At 38.4% G+C, this 16,339-nt stretch overlaps 1 long non-coding RNA gene across 2 annotated transcripts in view; it reads left to right on the top strand.

Moving 5' to 3' along the window:
• Positions 1-16,339, top strand: part of LOC309653113 — a 133,992-nt gene that overhangs the window by 23,853 nt on the left and 93,800 nt on the right. Inside the window, exon 2 of one of the 2 annotated variants that reach the window (XR_014258986.1) lies at positions 961-1,013. The exons of the other annotated variant lie outside the window; for it this stretch is intronic. This is a non-coding gene — a long non-coding RNA (uncharacterized lncRNA). The remainder of the gene's footprint in view (positions 1-960; positions 1,014-16,339) is intronic. 2 annotated transcript variants of the gene reach the window in all.

Here is a 16,339-nt window from a genome sequence, read left to right as displayed (position 1 = left end):
GAAGGGTAGGGATTGAAAAAATGGAGGATGAAAAATGAAATTTTTATAGACTATAACATTTCTAATTTGTGCAAAATCTCTGCAATGGGACAATGGACAGGACCGATGCTTTGATGATGAGTGACAGAATGCTACAAGACTGAGGGTAGGGCTGGACCTCTGGTTTGGTACAATATGTCTCAACATCTTTTCTTCAGATGGATGAGGCTCTATGGCTGCTTACCTGTAAGGTAAAAACGAAAGTATTCCTAGAATGGCATAGGAACTTAGCTGCCTGGAAAGGAAACTGATCCTTTTGTGAGAGAATTGGCTTAGGATCCTGTAATTTGAAAGATGTCTTTCAGAAAGATGAATTCAGTTAGCCACTGCCTATTTCTTGACAGGGGAGGATGGTGGCCATTTTAGAGAAGACAGTTGAATGGCCCCTCCAGATGCTGAGGTAGAAAAAAATTAGAAAATTTGGAGTCAGATAACTTAGACTTTGAATCCTGATTCTGCTATTTGCTATGTGGATGTTGAGCACATTATCTAACCTCCCAAAGGCTTGTTTTCCTTATTTGTAAAATAAATATCATCTGCCCTAAAAAATAAGAACCTTAGAGTTTAGTGCCTTTTTGAACAAAGTAGCTGCCATTCAACATTTTTGTTTGATTAAACTAGATTGTGTGGCAGGCATTATTTTGTGGATATGTGGGGGAAATAATACATAATTTAGCTTAATAAAGAAAATTTCTCTTAAAATTTTCAACAATGTTGTCTCCAAATGAAGCTATTGAACTATTTTGAGGACAAAGGAGAAATTGTTCGTTGAAGTATTTTATAAACTATAAAGCACAATATAGATGTGAGCAATTGTTATTTTTATAATAGTATGTTAATTGTCATTAACGTGACACTCACAAAAGCCACAGCATAAAATGGCTTCCAGTGTTTCAGACTCACAAATATCTCTGGTTCCAGATTCATTTCCTACTTCATCCTGGACCTGTGGCCACCAGAAGCCTTGAGATATGGTATGCAGCATTATAAACTGTGGTGACTAAAGGTGGGAGATGGATGATGGGGGGGATCATGTCAGAAATATAGGTGATAGGTGGGGTCCATTGTGGGTATCACAATCTATCCTTCAACCAAAAACATCTTGAAATGATTTTATTGCAAGGCAAGCCTGGATTATCTCACCTGGATTTATCACCCTCCCTGAAAACAGCAGGATCAGGTACAGGAGCAACAGAAAGGGCAATGATGTAGACCTTCATGAATGTAGAGGTCCTGATTCTGCCATTAATAAGTGCGGGGGATGGGAGCCAGGTGAGGCAGTAGAGCCTGAGCTTGAAAAATTAAATTTCAATATATTTTTGGCCATAATTGCCCCATTAGGCAGCTATGTCCTATATTCAGATTTGTGGTCTTGGAAGCATGGCCTTTTTGATAGGACCATTTGACTAATAGATGCAAGTATGTGATGGTTACAGTGTACCTATATTGCAGCAAGGCGTGTTACAAAGATTTTTATTTTTATGACATCCTGGTGAACAAGATGTAGTGAACACGAGCTGCAACATTGTTCCTTTAGTTGGATTCTGAAATAGTTTTTTTTTAAGTACTACTATTTATTGAGCACTTACTATATGCCAGACATTGTGCTAATAAGTACTTTGTATGCATTAATCTTTTAATCCTCACAATAGCCTTATGAGCTATGTGTTATTAGCTCTATCATACAGATGAGGAAACCATTTACAAAGGGTGCTAATTATTGATTCTATGTTCCTCTGGATCCAGAATTCTTAAGAAGTATGTGTGTGTGGTGGGGGGGAGTAAGGTGGGGTGAGGGCACATTCTCTGAGGGGTTTATCAGAATCACCTGAATGAGGGTTTTTCCAAACCATATAGGCCTTTCCCCCCATTAAAGTACTCCCCTTTAGAAGGCCTGCCTCTCCTTGAGTATCTCTGATGTTTTATGAGCTAATGTGATTGATGTGAATAGATGGTAGGAATGGCTCTCAGGTATGTAGAAGGCAGGAAAAAGGTTGAGCTTCACTATTGCAAAGAGAGATCCTTGGTGGTGAGCTGTAGGGCTCTGTACCTGGCTCTGTACATTCAACATTTTAATTAATGACTTGGATGGAGATGTAGAAAAGTATGCTCATTAAACATTAAGAGAACTGGAGTGGGAGGGAAAGTATATGTATTGGATGACAGAACCAAGAATCCAAGAAGAATTTATTAGACTGAACAGGTGGTTCAAAAACAACAAAATTGATTTGATAAGGATGCATAACATCTTGCATAATTTTCATAAAATTTAAAAAATATTAGCAATTCTAAAGAATGGATATATGTTACATATGGCTGCCAAAAAGTTAATGGAAACACAGGCTCCAAAAGGAGGTGATTATCCCACTCTTTCCTGAGTTTGTAGAACTACACCTCAAGTATTGTGCTTAGTTATGTCAGTTATCTTTTAAAGAGGGACAAATACAAAATAGAGGCCTAGAAGAAAAGCCTGAAGGGCGGAGTGGGGCATGATTACTATCTTCCAGTATGTGCAGGGCTGTCATAAGAAAGACGATTTTATATATATCTGTAAAATGTGACCCCAAGGGACAGAATTAGGACTGTTATGTAGAAGTTATAACAGAACTGACTGAAGATGAAATGGGCTGTGTTAAAAGTGAATGAGTTCCCTATAGTAGGAAACATTTTAGCAGAAGCTGGCTGACTACTTACTAGGGATTTAAATTTTGCTACAAAATCTCAAATGCAACCTTAATTGATATAGTTCAGTGGATTGAGAGACTTGCCATGAGCATTTATTGAATGTTCTTTGTCTGGTTGATGGAGCGGGTGGTGATCAGAAAGGAGAGGAATAAGGTAAACCCTGATAATTACTAGTGAATCCAAGGAAACCCTGGGGTTAACTGGTATGGTCCAGTCAAAGATTACGCCGAAGGAAGGAAATATTTACTAAGTACCTAGTGTGTGCCTTGTGCTTTTACACACATTATTTTTTAATTTTCACAACAATCAGGTTAATTATGTATTAGTAGTATTGCCTTTACAGATGAGAAAACAGGGGCTCAGAGAGGTTTAGTGACTTGCCCAAGGTCATGCAGCTAGTAAGTGACTTTGGGGAAGCACATCAGAACCCTATGTAGGGAAAAATGTGACAGAATTTCTAATTTTTACCTGATCACTTCTCCAGTTGAGTAAAGAGCTGGTATTGCCAGAGTCAAGTCAGGACTGTGTGAACAAGTGCGTCATGCTGGGCTGGGTGCCTGGAGTAAATGAGAATATCATGAAGATATATGATCAGTCTCTAGTCCAGCAGGTCCTGGAGGATGGTGTTGGAAGGCAGCTGAGCTATTACACAGGCTAAATGGCATGACTGTTTATTCATAATGTCTGTACCTTATACGGAATGCTGTCTTCCATAGACTCTCCAAATGGTACAGCTGTAAGAGGATGTAAAGATCTTCAAAGTCCAGACAATCCTATCTATTTTGAAAACCAAGAAGTTGTGACCCAGAGAGGGGAAGGGACTTCAACTTCTTCCACTTAATAATTTTGCCCCTGATATTGCCAGGGATTTACTTTTAAAAATATAATCTAGTGAATTTAGGATTAGAGTTTCTTAGAGCAGATTTGTTTTTCAGGAAGGAACAACTCCCCTATGAAGCTTGCTACTCTGTTTCAGAGGTACAAGATAGGTATTCAATCTTCTGGTTTGTTATTTTCCTCTAATATTATAGAAGCCAGCATGATAAAAATAAAAAGAGCATAAGCCTTAGAGTCAGATAGATTGGGTTTAATTTATTTACCTGAACCCATGTGAAATTGTTTAACTTCCTTGAGCTTCAGAATCATTATCTGTGAAAAGGGGAATAATAGTTTGATTTTAGCCATGTAGAGTTTGAGATACTTGTGGAAAATCCAGGTGGAGAGATTTAGGAAGGCTGAAGCTCAGGAAAATGACCTAGTCTGGAGATGCAGATTTGAGAGTCCACAGCCAAGGGGAAGGTATATAAAGTCACAAGCATGGATGGCATTGCCTAGACAGAGGGATCTCTTCCATATGACAGCTCTTCAGCTATTTGTGGTTGACAGTCATGTTATCCAGATTATTCAATTCTCTAGGCTTGACAACCCTAGATGTCAGAATTATCTTTGATAATTCTGCACTTGTCTTGAATTCCAGCCTCTTCATCAGCCAAGTTGTTCTTTTGAGGACATATCATATTTTGGTTTTATTAGTCTTGAGGTGTGGTGTTCTAATGCTAAACTCAGTACTCCTGGTATGGTGTGGAGTAAGAGCAAGACCATCACTTCCTTCATTCTAGACACTGTACTTTTATTTGTGTGGCCTAAGGTCACGTTAGCTCATTTTTGGTCTCCACGCCTTACCACTGACTCATATCATGTATATTGTTGACTAAACCTCCTAAGTCTTTTAGCAGGTACTACTGATAAGCCATATTATTGACCCTCTAATTATGAAATAGTGATTGTGTCAGCGAGTCTCAAACCTTAGCATGCATAAGATTTACTTGGGAAGCTTGTTTAAAATGCAGATCCTGGGCACCCAGTCACCACATTCTGATTCAATAGGTCTGCAATGGGGCCCAGGAATCTGTTTTAACAAAAACTTCAGGTGACTCGAATGCAAGTTGTCCTTTACAATACTCTGAGGAATACTGTCCTATGACACGGAGAAAACTGCATTTGACCCATTTTAGTTCCTGGCAGTGACTTGGCCTCTATCCCCTTGCTGGTCCTGCTTCACTGCAGATTGCAGCCATTGAAATAGCAGTAGAATATCACCAGCCCCATCTCATTTCTTGATATCTAACACTTGGATTTAGTGGGAAAGGTAAAACTTTTTTTTAACCTTGCTTTTCCATTTTTTGAAGCTTCTTAGAAACTCTGGAACTGGCTGACCTGTATTTAGAAAGGCACTTCATTGGGAGCCAGAATAATAGAAGCTTCAAAAGGTGAGGTTCTTTGATTGATGATTGGTGACTTGTTATATCCCCAAAAGATACACTATCCACCAAACTAAATTTCAGGTGTATTAAAGAATTTTATGCAAAATATTAAAGACTGAAAAATAGAAGAAAATGTAGCTGAATAAATTATTTCCTCTTTGAATAGGCTTAAAATAATATATGATATCACAAAGGAAATGGTTATTTATTGTGATTTTGCTGTTTAAAATGTTCCCCAGGCATAGTGCTGAATTGCCGTCTAGTGTTCCTGAGTGCAAGAAGGCTGTGATGTGCCTTATGGAGAAAATACGTGTGTTAGATAAGCTTAGTTCAGGCATGAGTTATAGTGCTATTGGCTGTGAGTTCAGTGTTAATGAATCAACAATATATACATTAAATAAAGTGTCTTTAAACAGAAACACACATAAGCAAGGTATGTATTGACTTGTTGAGAAAAATATTGTTACGGAGGCTTGCAGAAACCTAACTAACTCTGTGTTTCCCCAGGAACAGTCATTCAGGATTTGCCAATTCAGTGTTTGCAGTAACTTTATAAAACATAACTAATGTGAATAATGAAAATCGACTGCATACAGTTATGATTATAATATAACATGCTAAATATGTCAAAATACATGTAAATTGATTTAAAAAGGAAGATCCTGGTTTTGAAAATGAGCAAAGGAAATATATATATGTAATTCGCAAAACAAGGAAAACAAACCATGTATATAAACATTATTGAAAAAAACTCTTCTATTTTACTTGTAATCAAGGAAATCAAATTGAAGCAATGATGACATGTCATAATTTGTTGCCTATCAAATTAGAAAAAATAGAAAAGATAATATTCTGTGCTAATTAGAGTGCAGTGAAATGGTCATTCTTGTACATTGCCAGTGGATTAAATTGATATGTTGTTTTGGGAAATAGCTTGAGGATATGTATCGATAGCTCTAAAATTCTCAGTATCTTATTACTTAGAAATTCAAGTTTTAAGAATTTTTCTTGAGGAAATAGAGATTCAGATAAAGATTTATGTACCTTCAGTAAAACGTTATTTGTAAAAATGAGAATGGAAATGCCCAGGAATAGGGGAAAGGATGTATTATAGATGGAAACAAGATAGGAGACTTAGAAACTGTTAAAAAATATTTTTAAAGAAAAGTTAATGGAATGGGAAAATGTTAATGATTTAATTGATATAAAGCAGATTATGAACTATATGATAAAATTAAATTATATTAAAGTTATGTATACAAAGCTAAATCAACCTGAAAATAAATTTATTTAAGAGTAAAGCATATTTTATTGTATGTGTCTTTAATTTCTAACCAGGAACTAGGGGTAGATGGGATCCCCTCTGCTGTCTGGTAGCCATCATTTTAAATTTATTCAGTTGGGTATATTTTAGTAGGTGGGTCAGTGGGTTTTGTCAGAACAAGGACCTGGGAACTACTGGGCTGGAGCAGACCAGGGAAAGACAGAAGTTGGACTCCCTTTCTTCTCTCTTGCCCTTGCCCCTCCCCTTCTTCTCCTCCCCTTCCTCTTATCTCCCCTCCTCATTTTTCTCTCCTCTCATTCTTCTCCCCTCCTCCTCTCCCTTCCCCTTTCCCTCTCCTCTCCTTCTCTTTCTCTCCCTCTCTCACTCCCTGTCTCTCTTCCTCCTTCCCTCTCCCGACATTTGGTAATACAGAGAAAGGAAAGATTCATTCTGATTTGGGTGAAGAGGTGATGTTGGCAGGATTTTGTAAGGCTTCAAGAAGAAGGTGACATTTGAATTGAGTAGTGAAGTACATGTAGGATTTTTCTAGGTGGAAAATTCAGGGTACATCTTGACCTTCTTAGCTTCTAAATGTTAATGGAGCTACCCTAGACTTTAAAAGCAATGCCTTTGGGAGAGACTGAGAGCAATTTTCCTTTGGTATGGCTGCACCTAGAATTTTCTACTGCTTTTCCTCAGACTCCAGGTAAGTTGTCATATTCTGATGCCCTGATCTTGGGATCAATAGAGGATGTACACAGAAAAAAAATTCAAGAATTCTACATCATTTTGATGAATCAGGTATGTAATGTGGAGACTGGATTAAAGGTTGGGGAGATGTTGGGGCAAGAAGGAGAGAGGAAGAAATGTTTGTTGAGAACAAAAATTTGTTGTGGTGTTATAGCTCTTATTTAATTTTACTGAGTGTTCTTAACAACTCCATAAAGTAAGCAATTATTCCAATTTTACAGGTGAGATGTAATGAGGGTCTGAAGTAGGGTAAGATAGTGGAGGTAGTGAGGAGTGGATGCATGTAATTTACATTTTGGAAATAAAATTGGATGTAGCAGTAGCAAGGGTGGAGGGATTATTAATCAGCTTAACTTTAATGTGCAGCTAACCGTTGGGACTCTGCTTAGTTCACGGAGTTGTACCAAAGTTAGATGAAATAAGGGCTGTGGCAGTGTTCTGTAAATTGCAAACCATTGTACCAATGGGAGATGCTCAGGAGCTTTGAGCCTCAGCAACTTGGGAGGATGAAAAGGCTATTAATGGAGGTGAGAGGAAGAGTATATTGGAGGGAAGATGATATTCCCTAGTTCTTCAACATCTCCTCCTGTGCTTGTCAGATCACCCTTCTCATGGCACTTATTATTTTCTACCGTTATATATAGAGATTCTGTCTATGTAAATATCTGTAAATGTATAAACTATCTCTGGAATAATACATAAGAAACTGTTCAACAGTGCTTGCCTCCAGAGAGGGGAACTAGGTGGGAGTTGACAGAACCCTTACTTTTCACACTGTACCCTTTATACCTTTCGAACTGTGTATCATAGGCATGTGTTACCTGCTTAAAAGAGAAACTTATAAAACAGACTAAAAACAAAATAGCAAAACCTCGTACTCCCCCAATACATTTACATCTCCTGTAGTTTAATCTCAGAGTTTCCCCTGTGTACTATGTCCTTATTTGTCCATGAAGCTTTTCCCTAACCAACCTAACCCATATCCTATACTTTTTGACCACTTGATGTGGGAGCCAATGGGAAGAAGGAAATTTGAGCTAGCAAGTGTAGACTACTTTTTCAAAAGATCAGTGGGGAAAGGAAGGGTATTAGGTAAAGTGGGACCTTGGGGGTCAACAGAGGGTTTCTAATTTAGGTATTTCTTTATTTGAGGCTAGGAGAGACTTTTGTGCTGTTTATAGGTGGAGGGGAAGAAGCCTGGAGAGAAGTTAAGATAACTGAAAGGGAGGGGTTGTAAACAGGCTAGTGGCTTACCAAAACTATCAGCAATATTGAGATAGAGTTGCAAATGAATATGTTTCTACAGAACGAACTGTTTAGAAATAGCTTTTAAAAACCCCAAAAGCCTTCTGTAAGGAACCAGATCCCAGAACAGACCCATGTGTGCCCATTTATAGCTCTTGAGTCTGCTGAGCTCTATCAGGCATTCATTCAACAAATGATAAATAATTTCTATGAGTAAGGCACAGAACAAGGCAAGGGTTGTGTGGCTTAATTAAATGTACTGACTTGACATTCATGAAGGGGAGAACATTTCTGTGAGAATAAGTCTGTTTGAATGTAGTTTTGATGATGGATTACAGGGGTCTAAGTGTTGCGGATTCTAGCAGAGCCGCTACAGTGCTTGGCTCCTAGTAGGTGTTCAGTAAGTGTTTGTGACATAATTCGTTTATTGAGCACCTCCTATCAATCAAGCACTGTGCTAGGTTCTGGGACCACATAGATAAAATAGACAAGCTCCTACTTTTTGAGGTGCTTAGGTTTAGTGGTGGTTATAATAGGGTGATATATTTAATGACAGAGGTAAAAACAAGGGTAGGAGGTGACCTACCCTAGAAACAGAACTAGATTGCAGTGTGTCAAGGGGTGAGTATGGGGAGAGGAAGTGAAGGCAGTGAATGTAGACTGTTCTTTCAAGAAGCTTGGTTAGAAAGAGAAGGAAAGAGAGGGCAGCAAACAGAGAGAGGCAGGGTTGAGGAACTGTTTCTTAAACCATGAGAGGTCTGAACATACTGTTGTGCAGAGGAGAAAGAACCATCAGAGAGGGAAGGGGCGAAGATTCAGAAGTAAGAGTAGTGATTGATGGAAAGAGATTTCTGAAGGAATAGGAAGGGATGGGAGATAAAGCTGGCCAGGAATTCTTAGAAAAATTGTTGTATAGCACTGAGAACTTTCTTAAAGCAGGAGACCATGAATTTTTTCGGTGGTACCAGGTCAAAATGTGATGAGTTAAGAATATGGAAAAGATAGTTGAAGTCATGGATTGTAGGACCCAGGCCAGTCAGGAAAGAAAATTAGTCTGGAGGAGACTGATAAATTGGGAGAAAACAGGAGACCAAAGAATAGGAATTGTAAGAATGAGGAAGTAAAAGCCCTTAAATGGGAAAAGAAACAGTAGCCAGAGAGTTGCAAATACAAATCTAAGATATTAGAAGTGGAGCAGTAATGAGTGATGAAAAGACCCTGGATGCAGCCGAAGGTGTGGACAACTGAAGTGCAGGGAAGGTCTCTGGAGTTGAGCCAAGTGGTGCTGTATGGTTTTATTTTCATGGATGTTAAAGTCCCTCCATAATGGTATAAAGACTTGCATCAGGAGCCAAACATTCAATTTATGTTTGGGAGACACCAGGAAGTAAGCCAATGCCAGTGATGAGACTCACTGGTGGGAGAAAGCTAGTGTCTCAGTTGTCATTTACCTATCTTTCCAGACAAAGGGGTAAGTGAGAGAAGATGTGCTGGGTATCTATGACCTTGGCTTCAACTCCTCGAAGGGCTTCTAAGATAATGAGATGGCAGACTCAGGTTTCAGAGGATGTTGACCTGTGACTGTGTACTCCAGCCTGTCCCAGTAGCACCAGCTGCCTAAAGACCTAGCCAGTGGAGTAAGGCAGTGCAATGTCTGTGGCTAGCCAGTAACATGTAACTCCCCAGATGCAGTGAGAACTGTAGGGCTGAGGAAGAACTGAATCACACAAAAGAGATGGAAACATGTTCTAGGTTGAGTAATTCCCCAGAAAGTGTGGAGAGCTACTGATCTGTCCATGCATTTCCATGGTCTTTGCAAGAACAGTAGTGAGTAATAACATATGAAACAATTTATCTCATTGATGCTGTGAGAGGAATGTCAGGCAATGAGGCTAAGCTCCTTGTGTACAGGAGACCTTTTGAGGTACAACTTTGGTTACCAATTGGCTCCACACTTTAGATCCTGGTGGGGGAGGTATCCCAGAGGAAGAATAGTAACAGATAGAGGTTCCCAACTTTGGAGGTACCTGTGAGGAAAACCCAGAGAAAATAAGGAATAGCTTCAAGAAGCCCCAAGCTGTCCTTTCTCAGTAACAACATCAAACAACAACAATAAAAATGATGATGATAGCAGCTAACACTTATATAGCACTTATGCCAGGCAGCGTTTTAACACTTTATGCATACTAAAGTTTTTTAGGACTTAACAACAATCCTGTGACATAGGTACTAATAGTCCCATTTTCCTAAGAGAATTACACATTGTTTTCCCAGGATTTATCCCCATTCTACCCCTATTGTGGTAGTTTGGGTCCTGGGTATGTATTGAGGTAGACTGTTGCCTTTCTGAATCTTTGGAGATTGTTTTGGACACATGGTTTAGACCTTGCCATGGGAGTCATGTGTTGCTGTGAAGTAAACCTGAGAGATGCCTTCACAGAGGTTTTTATAACATGTGTGTGTGTGTGTAAATATATAGATTATCTCTGGAAGGTAACACAGGAACATTTTTCCATTTCTCCATCTTTCCATTTTCCCCTAAATAACACTAACACTCCTATACACATCACAGGGCTTAATGTAAGGGAAGACAACATAACAAAAGAGGAGCTTGCTGCTGAATTTTTGCTATTTTTTTCCTGACAGGGCTTATTGTATCCTATAATATTCTAAATAGGTCCATAACAAACCTCAAAAGTATATTTTCTATATTTTATATTATTAAGAGAGTAAAACTTAACACTCGCCACTGTTTCTGCCTATACTTTTATTTGAATGGAGGTTATAACTTGGTCTGAGGTCTACTAGGTGTTTGGTTTAACAGAAACATTCTATTTCAGTTCACCTGAGGGACCTAAACTAAAGAAAACCATCATGTAGATGTCTGGCCATTCAAAAGAGTTTTCTGTACCCTTGGAATTCATTGCAAATTCTTTTTTTAATATGAGACCTCAACACACTCTTGCTCCATACACTGACCTAGTTTTACCTGTGTCCTCTCATTTTTCTCAGTGCCATCTTGTCTCTTCCCTTCAAGGTCATATACCAACTACCCCCAAAATGAAAATCTTTTCCTGGTTTAATCTTCATATACAACCTAGAACCTCTCTCTTCCCAGTCCAAGCCCCTGCCCTCATTTCTAATTTTTAATTTGAGAGACTGCTTATTATAGTTAAGTTTCAGGGTGAATTAAAAGATCTTTAAGGTCACTTCTTTCTTTATAAGTCTTTGGTTCACTTGAAGCAAATATTTCACATTCCAAAGAACAACCCTTCCTCTTGGCCCTCCTTCTCTACCTTCCTTAGATTTATGGTGTCAGGGATTGAATACACTTCTTTTTCCAGGGGCAGCTTAGGGAATTCACATTGCTTAAACCAAAGAAATAGACTGTTAATGTTAACAGTGAAATATCTGGTCCTACAGAGGCCGATGTTTGGGTGAAGGCCTTCCTAGTGTCCCTCACATCCATTTACCTTTGTAAACTGTGATTTTCCCCCACCCCACCTTAGGCAAGGAAAGGACCAACAAAACAGAAAGAAAAAAGAAGAAAGAGGAGGAGATAATTTTTAAATGTTAAACAAGTGAAAAAATAAAAAGAAGGGAGCATGTTAAAGGATCACAGGAACAAACTTGAAAGAACTCCCAATGGCCAGAACTCGAATAATTGGAGCAACATAATAAATAATATGATATTGGGTTACAAATACTTTATTTGGATATGTGTCCCCCATCCAGAATATGGAGCTTAATCTCTCTCATTCTAAATGCAGTCAGGGCTTAAAGACTTGATTCCAAAAAGTGGAGTATGGAAAGGTGGGAAAAGTAACTTTATAGTGGAGAAATTTGACAAACATACCTCAGCCAGCTGATCAAGGTTAACTTCAAAAGCCATAAGTCATGTTGATAGTATATGCTCTTTTTTGATGTGATGAGAAAAGCATTTCACCTCTGTGGTCTTCCTCTCCAAAACACATTACTCCAGTCTAATCATGAGAAAACCATTGGAAAAATCTCAACTGAGGAGCATTCTATGAAATACCTGACCAATACCTCAAAACCATCAAGATCATCAAAAAACAAGTCTGGGAAACTATCAGAGCCAAGAGGAGCCCAAGAAGACATGACAAGTAGATGTAATATGGTATCTTGGGTGGGATGCTGGAACAGAAAAAAAGACATTAGGTAAAAACTAAGGAAATCTGAATAAAGTGTGGACTGTAGTTAATAATAATATATTAGAATTAGTTCATTAATTGTAACAAATGTACCATACAAATGAAATATGTTAAAATAGGGAAAACTGGGTGTTGAGTAAATGGGAACCCTTTGTACTATCTTTGCAAGTTTTCTGTAAATCTAAAATGATACCACATTTAAAATATTACTAAAATGTTAAAAGAAGATAAGAGGCAAAAAGTGAAAAATAAGAAAGAAAATAAGATTTTTAAAAAGAAACAATATAGGAAAAGAATATTAAAAAGAATATATATATGTATAACTGTCACTTTGCTGTACAGAAGAAATTAACACAACATTGTAAATCAACTGTACTTCAATAAAATTAAAAAAAGAAACAACATAGAAAAAAGGGAAAACTTTAAAAGAAAAAGAAAGACCCTAAATTCTAAAAAATCCAAAAAAACCCTCAAAAAACCACCAAAACTAAAATCAAAACACAATAAAACCCAAAACCCAAAGAAAGAAAAAAAAAGCATAGAAAAGAAAAATACGAAAAAGAGAAAAACAAGCTAACAAAAGAGAAAAAGAAGATAAAAAGACAAAACCTGGAAAAGAAAAAAAAACCCAAATAAAAAAAGAAATAAATAAACCAAACACAGAAAACCCCCATAAAACATAAAACAACAAAGAAAAAAAGAAACAAGAAAAATCACCAAATGCAAAAAACTAAAATCTCCCCAAACAGAAAAGGAAATTGCTCCAAAACACAACAAAAAAGAAAAAGCAATGGGAAAAAGAAGGAAAGGAAAGGGAATAACATCAGCAGCAGTAGCAGCAACAAAAACAACAAAGAAAAAAACCCCCAAACACTAGAAAGGATAAAAAGAAAAAATCCCAAGGATAAAAAGCACAAAAGAAAGAAAAACAAAACAAAAAGAAAAACACTTAAAGGAAAGGGAAATCCCCAATAACTATAAAAAACAAAGTTTGGGTGACATAAAAAGAAATTTGCTTTCTGTGGGTAGGTTTGTGGACCGTGAGAAATACCCACAAAATGCGGCTGTCCACAGTGCCCTTTGAGAGCTGTTGAAGGAATGAAAAGGGCATGTTATTGTAACATAGGCAGACAGGCATTTAAGTGGCTCGTTACCACCATATTAACTTTTCCCATGTGAGTCTGGGAAGCTGACTTTTACCCAAAGCCTCTGAGCCCTGTTTTGTTTTACCAGGGTCTGAGAGATGAACATTTATTGATGGGCTAGGTATGAGATCAGTATTGGGGTGTGCCTGCCCAGATAGAGATATTGGTTTCCTTCTCAAAGTTTATTTATTGTGAATGAAGGCAGATTCTGGCTAGGCCACAGCTCAGTGACTGCTATGTAGTTCCTCCTAGCACTGTGCTGAGTCAGGGCCCTGGAAGTTGCTAGCCACCAACCTAACAAGCAGCCAGAAGGCAGTTTTTGACATCTGCTTTTAAAAACATGTGATTCTTGCCCACTTACATAAAGGGATGCAGAGATGGGGATTGTCCCAAACATCCAGAATCCCAAATAGCAGCATCCCAAACAGTGACTGTTCCAGATAGCAGGAATCTCAAAGGCATTTGGGTTTGGCTTTGGGGTACATTATAGAGTATTTTTGCTCTACATTTAAAATTGTTTGGTTTAGGCTGATGTTAAAATCTGTTTGGATTATCAGGGTGGGTCTTGATTGAATGGTGGAAGGTGATGGCTAGGATGAAACACTTAACCTAGATCATCCATAAGTCAAGTCATCTCAAGGAGGATCATTGAAAATTTGGTAATGATAATGATGATGGTGCTGCTGCTGCTGCTGCTTGGGTGTGCATTTTGATACACTGGTTCACTCCTCTGGCCTTTATATGGCCAGAAGTGGTAGCAAGATGTGGCTACATTGATAGGACTGTTGGGGCACCTATCTCCCACAGATCACATCAGTGGGTAGCCAAGAGCCAGAGGCCTTTATATTCCCTGTAACTTTGTAATTCATCTGGGTCCTGGAGCCTGGTGCTTCTTGCACCTGGCACCTAGAATGGTGATGCTGGGCACTTTGGGGACAGATGGTGCATACCACAATGTCATTGGCCAGTTGATAGGTCATATCCAGAAACTCAGTTAAGATGCACACAGGATAGAAATGTGGGCTTGAAGAAGGATTATTAGATCTAGAATGAAGTTCTAGGATTTATTCCTGGCTCAATACCATATGAACCAAGTTGTCTTGGGCAAGTCAGTTAACTTCTTTTAGCTTCTTCTATACAATGTGCCTACCTCACAGAAATTGAGTATCTGTGCCTTTTTTTCTCATGATGAAAATTTGAATTAAGCCACAAATAAAAAATATAAATATATAGTAGAAGAGCTATTGCCTATTAAATCAGGGTATTATGCTAACTTGAAGGTACCATAACAAAAGGCAGGATGAGGCATTAATCGTAAACCAATTTGTTTCTCCATGTTCAACCATGTGCTTCTTTCCTTTTCTAGTTTGTCTTCCACCTCACATCCCAGCCAACCAGTCTCCTTCTGACACTTTGTTCACTATATGACATTTCAGTGGCATATTCAGTGGGTATAGAACCTCTTAGGGGCAGAAGATACCTTGGATTGAGTGGTGATATCCTGCCTGACACCAGGGAATTGGACTAGTGGTAGAAGACTTATGGTTTTTGCATACCAAATATTTTCCAAAAAAATCTTGCACTTTCACATAGGGCTGTCAATTTATTGTTTTGCTAATTAAGGACATTATAAAAATAACAACTACTCTCTTTGGTTATCATTTCATAGAAGAAGGGATATTTTAACATAAAAAGTAGAATGGACATAATCTCAAAATTAGAAATAGTTTTTAAAAATTAACTTTATAAAACAATCACTACATAATCCTTGTTTTTCTCCTTCTTCCCTTGGACCAGTGAAATATTCATTATGAACTGACATTTAGGAACTGCCCCACTAGATCTGTGTTCTAGTTTTGACTCTGCCACTAATTTACTGTATGACATTTGGCCAAGTTTCTTCTTCATTTTCCTCAGTTTCCTTATCCCTAGAATGGGGAAAATTAGATAAGATGAGATCCGAGTTCCTTTCTAATTCTAATGTTTAGGATACTTTCTAGCCCTTGGAATGTGAGTTTGTTCTGGAAAAAAAAAGACTGATAGTTACAGAACCCCAAATCAAGTAGCAAGCAATTCACATTCCTGGCATGCACATGACAGAGAACACTTGTACCAGCCATGATGCATGACATTGGGCCTTTCCCTTTTCATATTCTTTACATTTTGCAGGGAGGAAGGTTATTTCTTTGAGATCAAATTGCTGGTTCTCTAAAATTCCCTACAATCACTGCATTCTCCTTTTGCTCCACTTTTACCCCCAAATAATACAAACTCAAAACCTCCAGGCCCTCCAGGTATGTGTGTCTGTTTGGGATTGTTGCTATAAAAAGATTTTTACCTCTTGTCTCTTTCCTCTCCCTTCTGTCCCTATCTTGTAATACAGGGGTGCCCAACCCCTGGGCTGTGGACTGGTATTGGTCCGTGGCCTGTTAGGAACCGGGCTGCACAGCAGGAAGTAAGCGGCAGGCAAGCGAGCAAAGCTTCATCTGCCGCTCCCCATCACTGCCCATTGCTTGCATTACCACCTGAACCATCCCCCACCCACCTCATCCGTGGAAAAATTGTCTTCCACGAAACCAGTCCCTGGTGCCAAAAAGGTTGGGGATCCCTGTTCTAACATGTACTTTCCATGAATCCTTCCCTATTTATTTTTCTTTCTTTTTTCCCCTTTAGACAGAAAACATGACCTCAGCTGTTGGTATGGTCCGTAAATGGCATTATCTGAATTCTTGGCAAAATCCCAATTGGGGAATGTTGGGCTGCAGTTGGTTC

Source organism: Balaenoptera physalus (assembly GCF_965194825.1).
Source record: "Balaenoptera physalus genome assembly, chromosome: X".
NCBI classification, from domain to species: Eukaryota; Metazoa; Chordata; class Mammalia; order Artiodactyla; family Balaenopteridae; genus Balaenoptera; species Balaenoptera physalus.
The sequence above is the reverse complement of the archived record's forward strand: the minus strand, read 5'-3'. Positions and strand labels throughout refer to the sequence as shown.